Raw genomic sequence first — 14528 nt, 5'->3', positions numbered from 1 at the left:
CCTAGGCACCGTCAGTGCTGGTACAGCCCCCATCCAGTCCTCCTCTTAGAGGCTCTGCTCCAGTGACAGTATCATCAGACTGCAGTCAGCACTGGATTTGGCAATAGGCACCCATTATGCCTGTGCCTAGGGTGGCAAACATTTAGGAGCAGCAGGCTGTCTAAGGTTGGCTGCCTTCCAGCCCTGGAAGCGAGGGGGTGACAAAATGCCAACTCCATCCCTGGCCACACAACCCATGCAGGTGGAGCCTTATTGCCCCTTTACCACTCTAGTCTGATGATATAGTCCCTGGAGTCCAGGAGGAAGGAAGGGTTTGTACATAGGGTAGAGGACTGAGCAATAATTTTTCCACATTCATATATTTGCTGCCCTAGGCACAGGCCTAGTGGGCCTGTGCATAAATCCACGTTGGATAGAATGTAACGCGGCAAAACCGGAACTATCTCCGCTTACCCCTTATAAACAGCCCCAATAGCAGCCTTACACCAAACAACTATATAGTTACATTTTAACTTAAAGCAGACCACAAAAATTTAGAATAGAAGCAGAAATAGGGTGGGCCTGTTTCTTAAAATGCAAATACTACAAGAAATGGATTTGTTCATTTCCCCAGAAGAAGGTGGCATCCAGTTAAATGAAACAAGGATCATCCATTCTGCAAGTTTAAGGAGAACTCATTTCCATGCACCAGACTCTGTGTCCGGGAACTCTCTATATGAGAAACAGCAGTTATTAGCTCTAGGAACATTCATTCGTTATGTGAAATTCATTCAGAGCTGATTTGCATTAAAATGTTGTCATTACTCCTGCTGCCCTTGGTTTCCAGGAAGGCACCAATTTTGATTTGACTGAATTTTCATTTGGACTAAATATTTTATTTCATTTTTTTAAAAATGCTACGTGGGTCCATTAAGAGACCCAGGAAGAGGAGCAGCCAAAGGTCATACTTTGTGAAGTCATCAGAAGTGAAGAATGCTGGGCTGCATAGAGAGAGGAATAGCCAGTAAGAAAAAGGAGGTGGTGATGCCCTTGTACAGGTCCTTGGTGAGGCTTCACCTGGAGTACTGTGTTCAGTTCTGGAGACCGTATCTCAACAGGGACAGAGACAGGATGGAGGTGATTCAGAGAAGGGCGACCAAAATGGTGGGAGGTCTCCATTAAATGACAAGAGGAGAGATTGAAGGTCTTAAATATGTATACCCTGAAGGAGAGGAGGTGCAGGATATGATACAGACCTTCAGATACCTAAAAGGTTTTAATGATGCGTGCCTATATGTAACAGTTTCCTTCTCTTATTTGTATCAACACCATCATATGTTATTAACATTGCTGTCATAGAAGATTGCTAATTAGTAATAATTCTATATGTAACCAACTAACACTCTAACCCCAGAACTTCTTTCTGTAAGATATTTTGCTACGATGATGTTTGTAACCAATCTTATGTCACAACCACTGTAAACCGTTCTGATGGTGAAACCGAATGACGGTACACAAAACACGTTAAATAAATAAATGATCAACAAATCTTCTCTGTTGGAAAGAAATCAGTAGAACTAGGGATCACAAAATGATTATCCAGGGGGGAAGACTCAACCAATGTCAGGAAATATTTCTTCATGGAGAGGGTGGTGGATGCCTGGAATGCCCTTCCAGAGGAGGTGGTGAAGACAAAAACAGTCAAAGATTTCAAAGGGTCATGGGATAGGCACTGTGGATCCCTAGGGACTAAAGGTTGGAAATGAAGAGAGAAGTGCATGGGGGTAACTTGCTGTGTGTGGTGGCTGCTACCCTTGGCTGGTGGACCTTCATGCTGTTGGTGCAGCTCCAATATTATTCTTTGCTTTAACAGTAAGGGGGGGGGGGGGGTGAAAGGTGGGGGAGGGGGAAATCAGACAGACACCAGCCAATGAGGACACTGGATTTTGAGGTCTGAGAAAACAAGTAGGAGCGGGGATAACTTGCTGATGCGGCTGTTATTACCCTTAACCAATATGCCTGATACTTTTGATGCTACCACGAGCTTGCTGGGCAGACTGGATGGACCATTTGGTCATTTTCTGCTGTCATTTCTATGTTTCATTTCATTATCCAAGTATGCATTTTATTACTTGTAATTTTATATCATACTGTACCCCGCTCAGCAGGAGATTCTCCATAAAATGACTAAATAAATTAATTGTTTTCCTGTTCACCTTGTCTCAATCCTTCTCTCTCCTCCTGCTTGCCTTATCCTCTTTTTCTCTCATTACCTTTCTGACATTTCTACTCCAAATACTCCATCACTTTTCCTCTCACCTCTGTTTTTCTGTCTAGTTTTCTTACCATATTTCTTTTTTTTTTTTTGGGCTTGTCTCTCCATCTCTAGTTTCCCCCCACTCTCTGCTCTTTCAATATCTCGAATCTAAGTAAAGACAGGAAGCGAGCACAGGAGGTGCTGGGTACTGCCAAGCGAGCTGGATTTGCCACGGCCAAACCATTGCTCTGACCCAGTGCGACACTTCTTATGCTCTCAAATGTATGTGAAACCGCATCACTGCTGCCTGTCAGACTGCAGAGTCTGTTCATCCCACATTGACATCTTCAGACCCCAGACAGAACAATTATTAGGGATATGTTGAGGGAAAAATTTCATTTTGGTTTGTTTATTCATTTCATAGGTCACAATCATGTTGGATGAAAATTGTTTATTTGTTCTATTCATTCATTCATTTCCCCTTAAAATGTCAATGGGGGAAGCAATACTGCCTATTTTGGGCTCCCCAATTGGGGTTTTCTAATCAATTACAATGAAATGTGGCTAGATATTATCAGAGGGATGGAGAGCTCTCCGGTGCACCAAGACTGGGTCAACCTAACACCAAGAGCTGCATGAATAGCCCAAGCCACTGTGAAGGGGCAACTGGTACTAGCCAAGTGCCTAGGGTGCCAATTTGAACTGCTCCACCACTCTTTCATTTTTGGGAGTGAAATTCCCCACCCCTAATATTCTGCCTGTGAGCTCCATAATCTTAAATCCAACCCTGGTGGTCGAACAAGGCATTGCGAGAGAAGCAAAACATCAGAAGAGGGCCAGAACACCCCAAGATGGGCACCATGTGTTTTGTTTTGGTTTTTTGGAGGGGGGGGGGGGGGGGCATGAATAAAAAGAAAAGGGTCTCATTTTACCCATTTGTTTCAAATGAATGAACATCCCTAACAGCCATGGAAAAATCCTCCTCAACGGGAAGGGACTGCCAATGAGATTTATACCTGTTGATGTTTCTACTATTATTATTTTACTCTTTCCCTTTTCACGTTGACTATACATAGAAAAATGTTGTGTTAATGTTATCTATTATTTTTTTACTCCTGTAATAAGTTGTTTAAAATGTAAACCGGAGTGAAGGCAGCCTGCTATACCTCGGTATATAAACTCTTCTAAATAAATAAAATAAATATAAAGCAGTTCGGGATTCTGCATAAACCCTTCCCAACGGAGGGAATATAAATTAGATAGTAAGAATATAAAATTGCCTATTTGATAAGAGGTGCAATGAATGCTGCAATAACTCAGCAGGTTTAGGGTGTGGCCATGAGGAGGGCAATTATCAAAGCCATTTATGTGAGTAGCGATTTATACATTAAAATTGTCTGTCTGCAAAGTGCCTTCCTTCAATCCAGCTAATAAAATATGTGGTGCTCCACAAATTAAGTACTTTTCACTGCTTTATAAAAGGAAGCATTCCTGGGGGAGGGGGAGAAAACCACTTAGAGTTTGTATTTTCAAATCTTTGCACATTTTTCCATGTAAAAATCTACCCACGTGGAAAGAAAAAAAGGCAGATACTTCGTACCTGTGGCAAGTTTCAAACCGAAAGCATGCGCGTACGTTTACTTTGAAAGCTGGAGGCAAAGTCTGGGGGTAAAAAAAAAAAGTATCCCCAGACTTTGTCCCAATGGGAGCAGATTGCTCCTTAGAAGAAGCAGGAGTTAGCCAAGAAACCGGGTAAAACAGCAGTGGAAGGAGGAATGAGGAGGGCAATTCTGCCTCTTCCGATTGATTGGGCAGGAGAAGAGATGAAAGAGCCCAACCTCCAGTGTTTGCAGTTACACAGGCTCGGGACCAGGCAGTGCTGTGAAAACCAAACTGACATACGCTCATAGATACCAGGGGTCCCCCCAATAACCCCCCATGGCTCTCAGCAGAACATCTCCCCTGGCGGTAAGGAGAGTGGAACCCACCTGGATCTGGCGATCCCTGCTGCGGTGAGGGGCCATTTCTTCAGCAGGAGTTTCACTCCAGGCCGGGTCATCAGCAGTCCAGTCCAGTCCATGCTGCCCCTCCGGGGAGAGTCGCAGGAGTCCAGCGCACAGGCAGGAAACGAGTCTCCAGGCTGGGATAAAAGAGAGAGGAGCAGCTGGCCCAGCACTTTGCTTATTTTAACAGATCTCCGAGGAGGCTCTTGCTGCCTTTAGGTCCTGTAAAAGTCTTCTCTTTAGATTGCTTCCCCTTAAATGATGGCCTTTAAGATGCCGGCTCCCTGCCCGAGGCATTGCGTTGGGGTCAGACGCGGGTGAGAACGTTCAAACCTTAAGTGCGCCAATAACTTCAAAGCCAGCTCCCTGCACGTCTATAATCCACGGTTAACCTGCCTTTATTCGCCTCTGTTCCAACTGATGGATGCTCGCGATTCTGATTTTCAGGGAGTTCAAAGGGTGACGTTGGGGGAAAAGCTTCCTGATCAGCGGCCTCTGGCTCAGAGCTGGGCTGAAACCTACAGCCCCTCCCCTGCCGGATTAGCAAGGGGGAGCCTGCGGAACAGGTGCTCTAGAGCCCTTCCTTCAAATCCTAATTAAAAAGATGTTCTGGTAGGACTCGATTCACCTGCGGAGAAGCCGCCCAGCAATGCTGAATTTGAGAAGGTTGCGCTCAGAGACCGAATTTGCTGAATAAGGTAGAGAGCGCACGAGACATGTGAGGCTGGAGGGCTCCCTCCCACAGAATCGGCCTAATTACAATATGCATAATCCTCATTATCCCCTTTCAGACATGCAAAGTCAGTGCAAACGAAGAGGCCATGTAAGAAGGCGCGCTGACCCTGGGGAGCATTTTAACCCATGTTTTAGCTCACATGTTCCCACGGTAACTTAACGCTGGTATTTATTAACAGGGTCTTTTTGATGGAAACAATCTGCTCTGAAACATGGGTTAAAACTCATACTAAGATTAGTGCGGATTCATGCAAAGCCTCGTGTTTAATTAAGGTATTCACTACTCCCCAGCACTGCAGGGAGGTGCATTAAAGGACAAACAGCTGAAGGCACCTTTTCTTAAGTCTGGAAATGTAACTCCTGGGACTGAGATGGAGTAAGTTAAGACACATTTCTAGTGGCCATGCTGCTTGCACCACACTGGGCACAGCAATAGAACAACATGGGCCACCGCACATGTGAGCTTACTCACCTCGAACCCAAGAGCTAAGTTTCCAGTATTGTGTCAGCACAAGCAATTACATACATACTGCCTCTGCTCCTGGACAAAGCAGGGCTTGGTCAAGCTAACAGTGCCTTGTGCTTTCTTGCCTCTGGCAGAAAGAATGCATACGCACACATGTATACAAGGGTGAGGAGAGAGGGAGAACTGGAGAGTGCCCCCACCTATTCACACATACATAGACACTGCTTCCCCTCCCCCTCCCCAATGCATCCCATAAACAAAAATACCCCCCCCACACACACACACACACGGAAAGGGCTACAAAGTGGAGAGTGCAAGGGGAAAAGAGTGTGCACACTCACACACCTCCCCCAGCACCCCCCCCCCCATTCACCCACCTCTGCACCATCACCTACCTGCACCCCACACATGAGGAGAGGGGGGAAAGAGTGTCCCCAGCCATATTCAAACACACGCGCACACCCCACTCATCCTCCACACCATATGCACACTGTCCCCCCCATCCCTTCCATGCACATCCCCCAATCCAGCAGAGGTGCAGCACCCCTAGTATGATATATGCCCTGCCCTGGCAATGCGGGTTCCAGCTTCGGAAAAAGCTCACATCCAAAGCCATTTCAGCAAGGCGAGGCATGTAAAATCAAAGCGCAAGCTCTCTGGGACCCACAGCCGGTTGCACTTTTCAACCATTTCCAGTACCTGCCCTCACTCTTTATTTTAAGGGACTTTTCCGCATAACTCAAGGGTATCGCCCCCACCAGGTGATATGGGGGAAAACCTGCCGCCAATAGCTGGAGGTGGGCTGCAGCAGAAGATTCCACCAGTGCCCATGTAGTAAGGCTGGATGGGGCTTGAGGGCTCTTTAAATACTGGGGAAATGACCCATGCAATTAATACCCTGTTCCCAAGCAGAGTGACACAGTATATAACACAACACACTGCAATTTTCAACTCTTTATTCTCAGTGAAAGATGAAAAAAAGACATAAATGCAATAGTAATTAAACAAACAGCAAAGATCATACCCCACAGCAAAAATAATATGTATGTATGTGTGTGTGGGGGGGAGGGGTAACAGTAGTGAAAGGTCACTATTGACAACAGAACAGCCCCAGCCCCAAGCAGAAGAAGAATCCCCACACACAATCAATTGCAGGCCCCAGGATATCTGGAATCAAACAATTATCCATACCACGCTGCTCCTCTGATGGCTATAGTCCCTCTGGGGAAGAATGCGTTTAATCCGGTGTTCATTGGGAATGCAGACAAAAGCTACAATATGTCCTCGCCTGATAAGAGCAGGGCTCTGCCCAGGCTTTCCTACCCCTCTGGGGAAATGGCACTTTCAAGGAAAACTTGGGAGCGGCCTAAATGCTGCCAGAGGTAACCCAAATCCATCTACCTGAGAGAATCCAGTGCAGGGAGGCACTCGCAAGGAAACTCCGGCATTTATTCCTGCAGTCAAAGTTTAGATTGCACTTATTCTTGGTTGGCTTCTTCCACAGCAGAGTAGTTCCCCATCCAGGGGTTCTGAAATTGCTGTCTTCTGACCTCAGGGAGGGTTCGTTTACCAGCTCAACTCCAGTTTCTCGCTGAGAGATTCCTTCCTGTTTTTCTCCTAGGTTTCCTTTGTGCCAGCACAAGTCCCTTAGGTTTGTATGGAGTTTACACAACATCAGGTCTCCCTCCTTCTTTCCACCTGGGATGTGGAAGTTCTCTGGGAATATCCCCCCCCCCCCCCAAAAAAAGCCAGAGTCTCTCCCCATTGGACAGAAGCCCCTTGGTTTCCCCCGCCCCAGCAGTCCTGACGCTCCCCATTGGTCCAACACTCTTCCTACAGCAGCTTAGCTTGGCGGTCCTCAGGAGAGGGGGGGGGACGACTTTGGAGAGCGGTGAACATTTATTCCACATTCACTGTCAGCGCTCTACAGGTTTCCCAATGCTTTTAATTGTATTTATCATATTAAAGGGCTGTCATAGTTGATGGATGCTTTCCATGCATGGAACTTAAAAGCAGATAATCGATAGCTTCTCAAGTCACGCAAAGTCCTTAAGCTGCTCAGGCCAGAGACATAAACTGCGCTCATGGGGACAGGTACTCTTGTCACAGGACCTTGTCACACAAAGTTTTAGCAGGGATTTTAGAGTTTACTCATGTTGTTCCCATGGGGTTTTTGCATGTTTTTTTAAACTATTTAATTTACATTCCATTTGCTTGCTGAATCCAGTGCGAACACATGTTTTCTGTATTAATAAATGAAAATCTGTGCTAAAAACTGGTGCAGTTTCATCTTATGTTTTACTACATCAGCCTCTATGGACAAGAAGCCAAGAGCGCTTGACCACGCTTCATTCGCAAGTCTGTCTCATTTGCATGCTGTCACCAACATTTATTTGGGCCAGTGCCATAGGATATAATGGGAGACAAGGCACCAATTAGACATTTGATTGTCTTGCCCACTTTAAAAATAAAAAAGTACCTCATTATTTTTCATTGATAACTCAAAGGGAGCTATGTTCAGGTATTCCCTGTCCCCAGGGGGCTTCCAGTCTAAGGGCCTGATTTACTGAGGCTTTTCTCCCACTCTCTGTCTAGGGGGGAAAATGCTTAGTAAATGAGTACCTGAGGCAATGGAAAGTGAAGTGAGGGTGTCCAAGGTACAGCAGTGGGATTTGGACCCCTGGGCTTCCCTGGTTCACAGTCCATTGCTCCAACCACAAGGCTGCTCCTGCAACTCCTTTTTAAAAAGAGGAGTGCTGCAGTCTCCAGTGGAGCCCGAGATGCTGGCTGTAAAAGCTGTAGGAAACCCTTTCCAATCTCTTTCCTGACAGTTGTTCTTTTCCAGGGGATTATGACAGAGCAAATGAAAACAAGAGCAAGGTCCAGATCCCATTGGGTTTTCCATAGGAGGAAAAGAAAGATGGCATTAATCAGAGCTTCCTTCTTTTTTTTAATTTGGATTTATATTCTGCTTTTCGGAACTACAAAGTGGATTACATGCAGGTAATTGTATTTCCCTATCCCCAGAGGGCTTATAGTCTAAGGAGCTGATTCCCTAAGGGTTTTTTCCCCCATAGACACAACATGGGAGAAAAGCCTTAATGAATCTGAGGCAACAGAGGGTACAAACCTGGGAAAAAGGAAGACCCCAAAGGTTACCCCTGCTCTTAGCAGGATGAGACCTTTAGGAGGCAATTAACTGAGTGTGTATTGGGGGGGGGGAGGGGGGGGGGGAAGGGCACGAAAGATCAATCTCGGGTGGACGAGTCTCCTCTGCATTTTGTCTTTTGGCCACGCCAAACATGTTTTTATTATCCCTTAATATGTTAAAAAAAACAAACAACCCTTTTATGACCCCTAACTAATCAAGCTAGATATTTCACTTGCATGCAGCTCCATCACTGCTCTCTACATTAATGGTGGGGGTGGAAGGGGAATAGAACAAGGAGCTAAGAGTAACAGATAAGAATGAGAGAAAAAATGTGTGAGGCTTGCTGGGCAGACTGGATGGGCCATTCGGTCTTCTTCTGCCGTCATTTCTATGTTTCTATGTTTCTATGTTTGATAAGCAGAGGCCCAAAATGAAGGATGAATCAAGCCCATAATATAAAAGATAAAGACTCCATGGCAACTTTTTTCTTTGCATGACTTTTAGCAGTGAAGTGTGAAACAGGTGCAGTTCTATGGTTATAAAGTACAGAAGGATCGGGGAGTTAGGATTCCTTGCAAAATACTCTGCCCCTTGCAAGAGACTCACCTGGGCACTCCTTCTGCAGCCCAGGGATGGATTTGGGCAGACGCTACCCCTTAGAAACTGCTTCAGCACCAGCGACAAAAGCCGCTCCTCGCCCCAGACCTCAGTTCCAGGGACTCGGTCCTCCCACAGCAATGAGCACAGAGACTGAGCCTGTGCTCGCAGCCCCCCCCCCGCCCCGCATAGAAGCTCAGAGCGGGCACATAGTCCCCTCACTCACTGTGAGGTCTGGGGGAGAAGGGCGGTGCCGGCAGCAGTAGGAGTACTGCCTTTAGAGGTCGGGGGCAAGATAGGGAAGGCGGGGCAGAAACTTTTGCTACTGTAGGCAGAAGCCCAAGAGGCCTGTGTGTAACTAAATACAGGCCTGATGCAGTCCAAGATGGCCCAGCCGAAACCGACACGAGGAACCACAGCTGGATTCGCACCGTCAGATCTCCACCACCACTTCTGCACAAGACTCGCCTTACCAACCCACATCTTAGCCAACACCCAACTAAGATGCTTTGATGCTGCGTTTCCTTTCCTCCTATCTGACCTACCCCTCCTATCTGACCTACCCCAATCGCTGCTATTGTAACTGTTACCAGTTACAGCGCCCTGAGAACAAAAAAAAAAATTATGGTAAAAACTCTTCCACCGACTCATTATGTGACCTTGGGTTTGTCATCTTATATCACTTTGCCTCAATTAACTGAATAATCATGACACTGTGCCTTCATCTCCTCATGTGTCTCAACAGCTATTGTGTAAGCTGACACAAAGCCTGGCCAATCTATAGTAGAGAGGACTATAGGGACATATGTTTCTAACCTGCTATTTTTGTAAAGCCCAGATATTTCGATGAAAGGTTCTGTATGAATGCAAATTAATGCCTCTGAAGAGGCGGAAGCAATGGCTTTTGCATTTCTCTGCACGGGTATGGGAGTTGAAAATAAAAGAGCATGGCAGACCAGCAAAAGCCGAGACGCTACTGGAGCGTGTTTAGGTAAGCTTTCATGTCTTTGGATTTTAGCATTGTTCACCAACTTCATACCTTTTAAGACAATGACAAGATGCACATTTTGTTTAAACAAACATTTACTGTAACAGATATCTGGGGGGAGGCATTTGTGGATACTAAAAAAAAAATCCTGTATCTACTACCTGTGCTTTAGGAATGACTTCAAGTCACAACAACCAACCCACATCAAATAATATTATTCTTTTTCTTTTTTTTTTGTTTGGTTGGTTGGTTGTTGTGACTTGTGGTGAGTTACCCCCATTTGTGGATTTTCTTTTTTTTCATTGACGTATTAGGAATGGCTTCAGCATTGGCCTGATTAAACTAGAAAGTCATAGCCCCAAGGCAAGCTCTCCCTCTGCATGACGGTAACCCAAAAATGTTTTTTAATTTCACAAAGGGTCTGCTTCGTGATGGCAGTAAGAGTAGATAATAGATTTATTGCTCCTCATCGGACCTCTTCAATACAAATTATTGAAAGAGTGATGGGGGAAAAAGGGGAAGGAAGAAGCAGGAAGTGGGAATGAGAGACATGGGAGTAGTGGAGAGTACTAAACGTTAATATAACCTACCTCTGACCTGGTCTGTAAATCTTGGGCTATGGAAATGGAGGAGATGGGGCCTCAAGGCTACGTCCACTGTCAGTTGTGCAAGGGCTCAGGTTTCCTGTAACGCCCATTCACGTACATCTCTGGGGTTCCCATATTGCTCCAGGTCCAGTGCATGAATGGACTTGTAGTTCCTGTTAAAAGACCGACTCGACAAGTCCATGTATTCAGTACGAGGAAAGCCAGGACTAGCTCAGATGTCCCCTGCATACAGAGCCATGGGAGCTGTATAAACACCTCCAACCAGCACAGTTGCGAGTACTTATAATTTATTTTTAAGCAACCTTCAAGGTTCACTTTTATCCTGGATAGAAATTATTTTTTTAACTATATATAATAGATTTTAATTTTCTTTTTTCACAAGATGATTAGTACAATTTAAACCTTTCTGCATTCTACTACTAGACTTTTTAATTCCTTTCTTGTTACCAAAGCTCCTCAAGCATGGAAGCTTAGCAATCTAATGCCTTTCATTTGACTTAAATTAATATTTTATGTTCTGTGTCTTAGAGAATTGGATAACGGGTAGAGATTTATTCTTTGTCCTAATTTTATTTCTCATTCCTCATTTTTCATGTTTGTGTAAGGGGGACCCCAAAAATCTGCCCCTTGCTAGCAGTGCTTGCCCATTAGCGGAATGAAGGTTGTGGCCCCCAACTGGTCATCCTGCCAGCAGAGTGAGTCAGAGGTCTCCCTCTAGACCCTGCCCCTATGGATGAGGTCAGTGTCTTTGTGTCATGTAGCGTTGCCCACTGGGAGAGGTCTTTGTGTTAAAAAAAAACTCCTCTACCCGTGTGATAGGGGGGAGTTCAGCATCCGAGCTGAGGGAGCAGGCCTCGCACATTAGGGAGGATACATGGTGGGACAGGGTCTGAACCGAGTGATGGCTTTTAGGGCGAGAGGTGCCTGAGAGAGGTTCCACAGCCCAGGAAGGGTCTTCAGGGAATCCAGAAGAGAAGTGTTGTGTGAGGACCCCCAGAAAGAAGGGATCTTTTCAAGGACAGAGCGCAGGAGAGAGGATTACCTTGGGAGGTTCCAGAGAGAAGCAACCTGCCCCGGGAAAGACCACAGAAGTGCTGACAATGCAGAGACAAGACGCAGAGCGAGAGAGAAAGAGGAACATTTCATCATCCAAAAGACAGTAGGAGAGCCCAGGTTGGAAGGTTCCCTGCCCCAAGAGCTGGGAGGTAGTGTACAGTGTGAGAAGAAACTGAGTTGTATTTTTACCAGTAGTGTATTGTTCTCTATTTTTCCGGGCACCAGTTCAATAAAAGACTTTTTTTTTTTTCTTTTTTTTTTTAACAGCTTTGAGGGTGAAGAATGATTTTTGATGTGATTAACCATGTGCAGAAGAGCCCAAGTAAAAGAAAGTCCCTAAGAACATTAAAAAGACTGTCTTATCCCCCATGTTGGAGGTCATGGGACCTTCCTTGGTCCATGCCCCTCCCATCTTATCACTGGGATGGTTGGGTTGGGTGAGGTGTCCTCCCCCCGGCCAAGCCCTACTTTGGATCCCTCACCCAACCATCTCAGTGATGATCTGCACTTGAGATGTGCGAACCCTGTGCAAATGTACGTCAAAGTCAGCCAGTGCTCGCCCTTGACCAGCAGTGACTCGGACTCTTTCCCTTTCCAGGACGGCACATGTAGCCCGTCTCAGTCAGCTCTTGGGCCATGTCTGAATTCTCATGGCCCCCTTAACCTAGATATGGCACACGTCATTAGAGCTGGAAGCCCAGAAATGAGCAGTAAGAAGCTGCTGGATCTAAAAATATAATAATTTAAAGAAGAAAATTACTTCCAATGACTATAAATTCATAATTGTGTTAGCTACTGAATTTAAAGAAAACTAAAAAAATAAAATAAAATCCCTAGAATGTTTTTCTTTTGATACTGGAAAGTCTTAACTGAATAAAAACAGCCCCTAATGGCAGAAAGGTCAAAGACTGAACCCTCTGCCCAAAACTCCACCTGTAATTTGGAGAAACGAATCATTGCTTCCCCTTCCCAGTCATTGCATTGTGAGATCAGCATATTTTGCTCCCTCCTCTCCCCTAAATCTCCCTCTGCTGGCATTTGTGGTAATTACTAAATTAAGGATGGTCAATTTTAAGTCCACAGAGGTGAAGGACCAGAAAAATCAGAGGTACGATCACCCATTTAGCAGCTGCACCCAACAAAGAACAGTAAACACCTCAGATCCTAATGCACAAACATCTACAGTCCAACCCATCATTCTCTCGTAGATCGATCGATCTATTTATTTATTTATTTATAGCTTTTCTATACCGGCATTCATGATACAATCACATCATGCTGGTTTACAGTTAACAAGGGGTGTGAAACGGCTTGAACATTTAAGAAGTGGAGAGGAGCAAAAAATGTTACAATAAAACAAGGGTGCTGGAACTGAGGAAAGAAGAAGAAAAAGCTAGAGTAACTTAACAGTAGGATGAGCAATTATTTACATAGTGCTGAGGGTCTCTCCATAGTTGTTGTGTCCCCTTCACTCGCTGGAAAAAGCAAATCGAGTTCTAAAGAACACAAAATAAACAAGGAACCTAATAGTCAGCATTGTATTTATGATTAGCATTGTCTTCCATCTTTTCGGAGTCTGCATCTGATTTTCATGAGCAGTCAAACTTTTAAGTACAGTGAGATGTGCATGGTATAGAGAGGCAAGCAGAGTGCTCTCACATTACACCTGATTTATAATGTGACAGTGCCCGTTCTAGCCCATAACCTTGAGCTTGTAAAATGCACAGGGGAAAATTTACTAACTACTGTTCTTGTCTTAATGTACTACCAGAATATATATATATATATATATATATATATATATATATATATATATATATATATTTATTTATTTATTTTTTAGAAAACACAGGCTATGCCACAAGAACCAAGCGATTTAAAACAGTCATAAACAGTCTTCTCATGACGAGATGCCAAAATAATGGCTTTCATTTTGCCTTGTTAAACCCTTCATTCTCATGCTGTGCGTACAATTATGTGACCTTTTGTCATCGTGTTGTGGGTTTATGCAGCCTTCATATATATATATTTTTTTTTTAAATCACAGTAGTTGCTTGATTAATCAAGAAATTATGCAGCCACTATGAGAAGGAAAAACGAATAGCTTCTTCCATGGGCTGATCTTGCAACTGCTGACTCTGAGATTAATCCGGAGTAAGGATAGCTACCAGGGCTGGCTTTAGGATAAATAGCGCCTTGGTTGAAGATTGACAAGGACATCCCCACCCTTTTCCAGGCATTCTCTCCCTCTCCAACCCCCCCCCCCAGGCATTCTCTCTTTTCTTCCTTCTTCCTTTTCCTTCTTTTCTTTCCCATCCTGGATCCTCCTTTCTCTTGTTTCACGCCCCCATCCCAACTCCTTTCTATCTCTATTCCCCACTCCAAGTTCAGTCTGCCCCCCCCCCCCCCCAACATAACACAGTGTAGGTCTCCTTCCTGTCCTCCTATCATCACCCCATGTAGGTCTTCCCCCCTATTCTTCCCACCAACATGATCCCCATGTAGATCCCCCTCCCTCTTACATTTCCCCCCCCCCCCCCACCCACCCACATAAGTCTACCTCTCCATGATCCCTCCACCACCTGATATACATTCTCCATGACTCCCTCACCATTATAACTCTGTGGCACATACATGAGCGATTCTGTAGCTTTTATTTACAGTGCAACCAAAAATACATCAGAATTC

General features: G+C 45.0%; 1 long non-coding RNA gene across 1 annotated transcript in view; it reads right to left on the bottom strand.

The window, feature by feature from the left end:
* The window catches only part of LOC115080096, a 351624-nt gene extending 346622 nt beyond the window's left edge, over positions 1-5002 (bottom strand). The window contains exon 1 of the long non-coding RNA XR_003853517.1: positions 4225-5002. This is a non-coding gene — a long non-coding RNA (uncharacterized LOC115080096). The remainder of the gene's footprint in view (positions 1-4224) is intronic.
* Positions 5003-14528: the final 9526 nt, after the last annotated feature.

Source organism: Rhinatrema bivittatum, chromosome 18 (genome assembly GCF_901001135.1).
Source record: "Rhinatrema bivittatum chromosome 18, aRhiBiv1.1, whole genome shotgun sequence".
Lineage (NCBI taxonomy): Eukaryota > Metazoa > Chordata > Amphibia > Gymnophiona > Rhinatrematidae > Rhinatrema > Rhinatrema bivittatum.
Note: the sequence above shows the minus strand (reverse complement) of the source record. Positions and strands in the feature narration are given on the sequence as shown.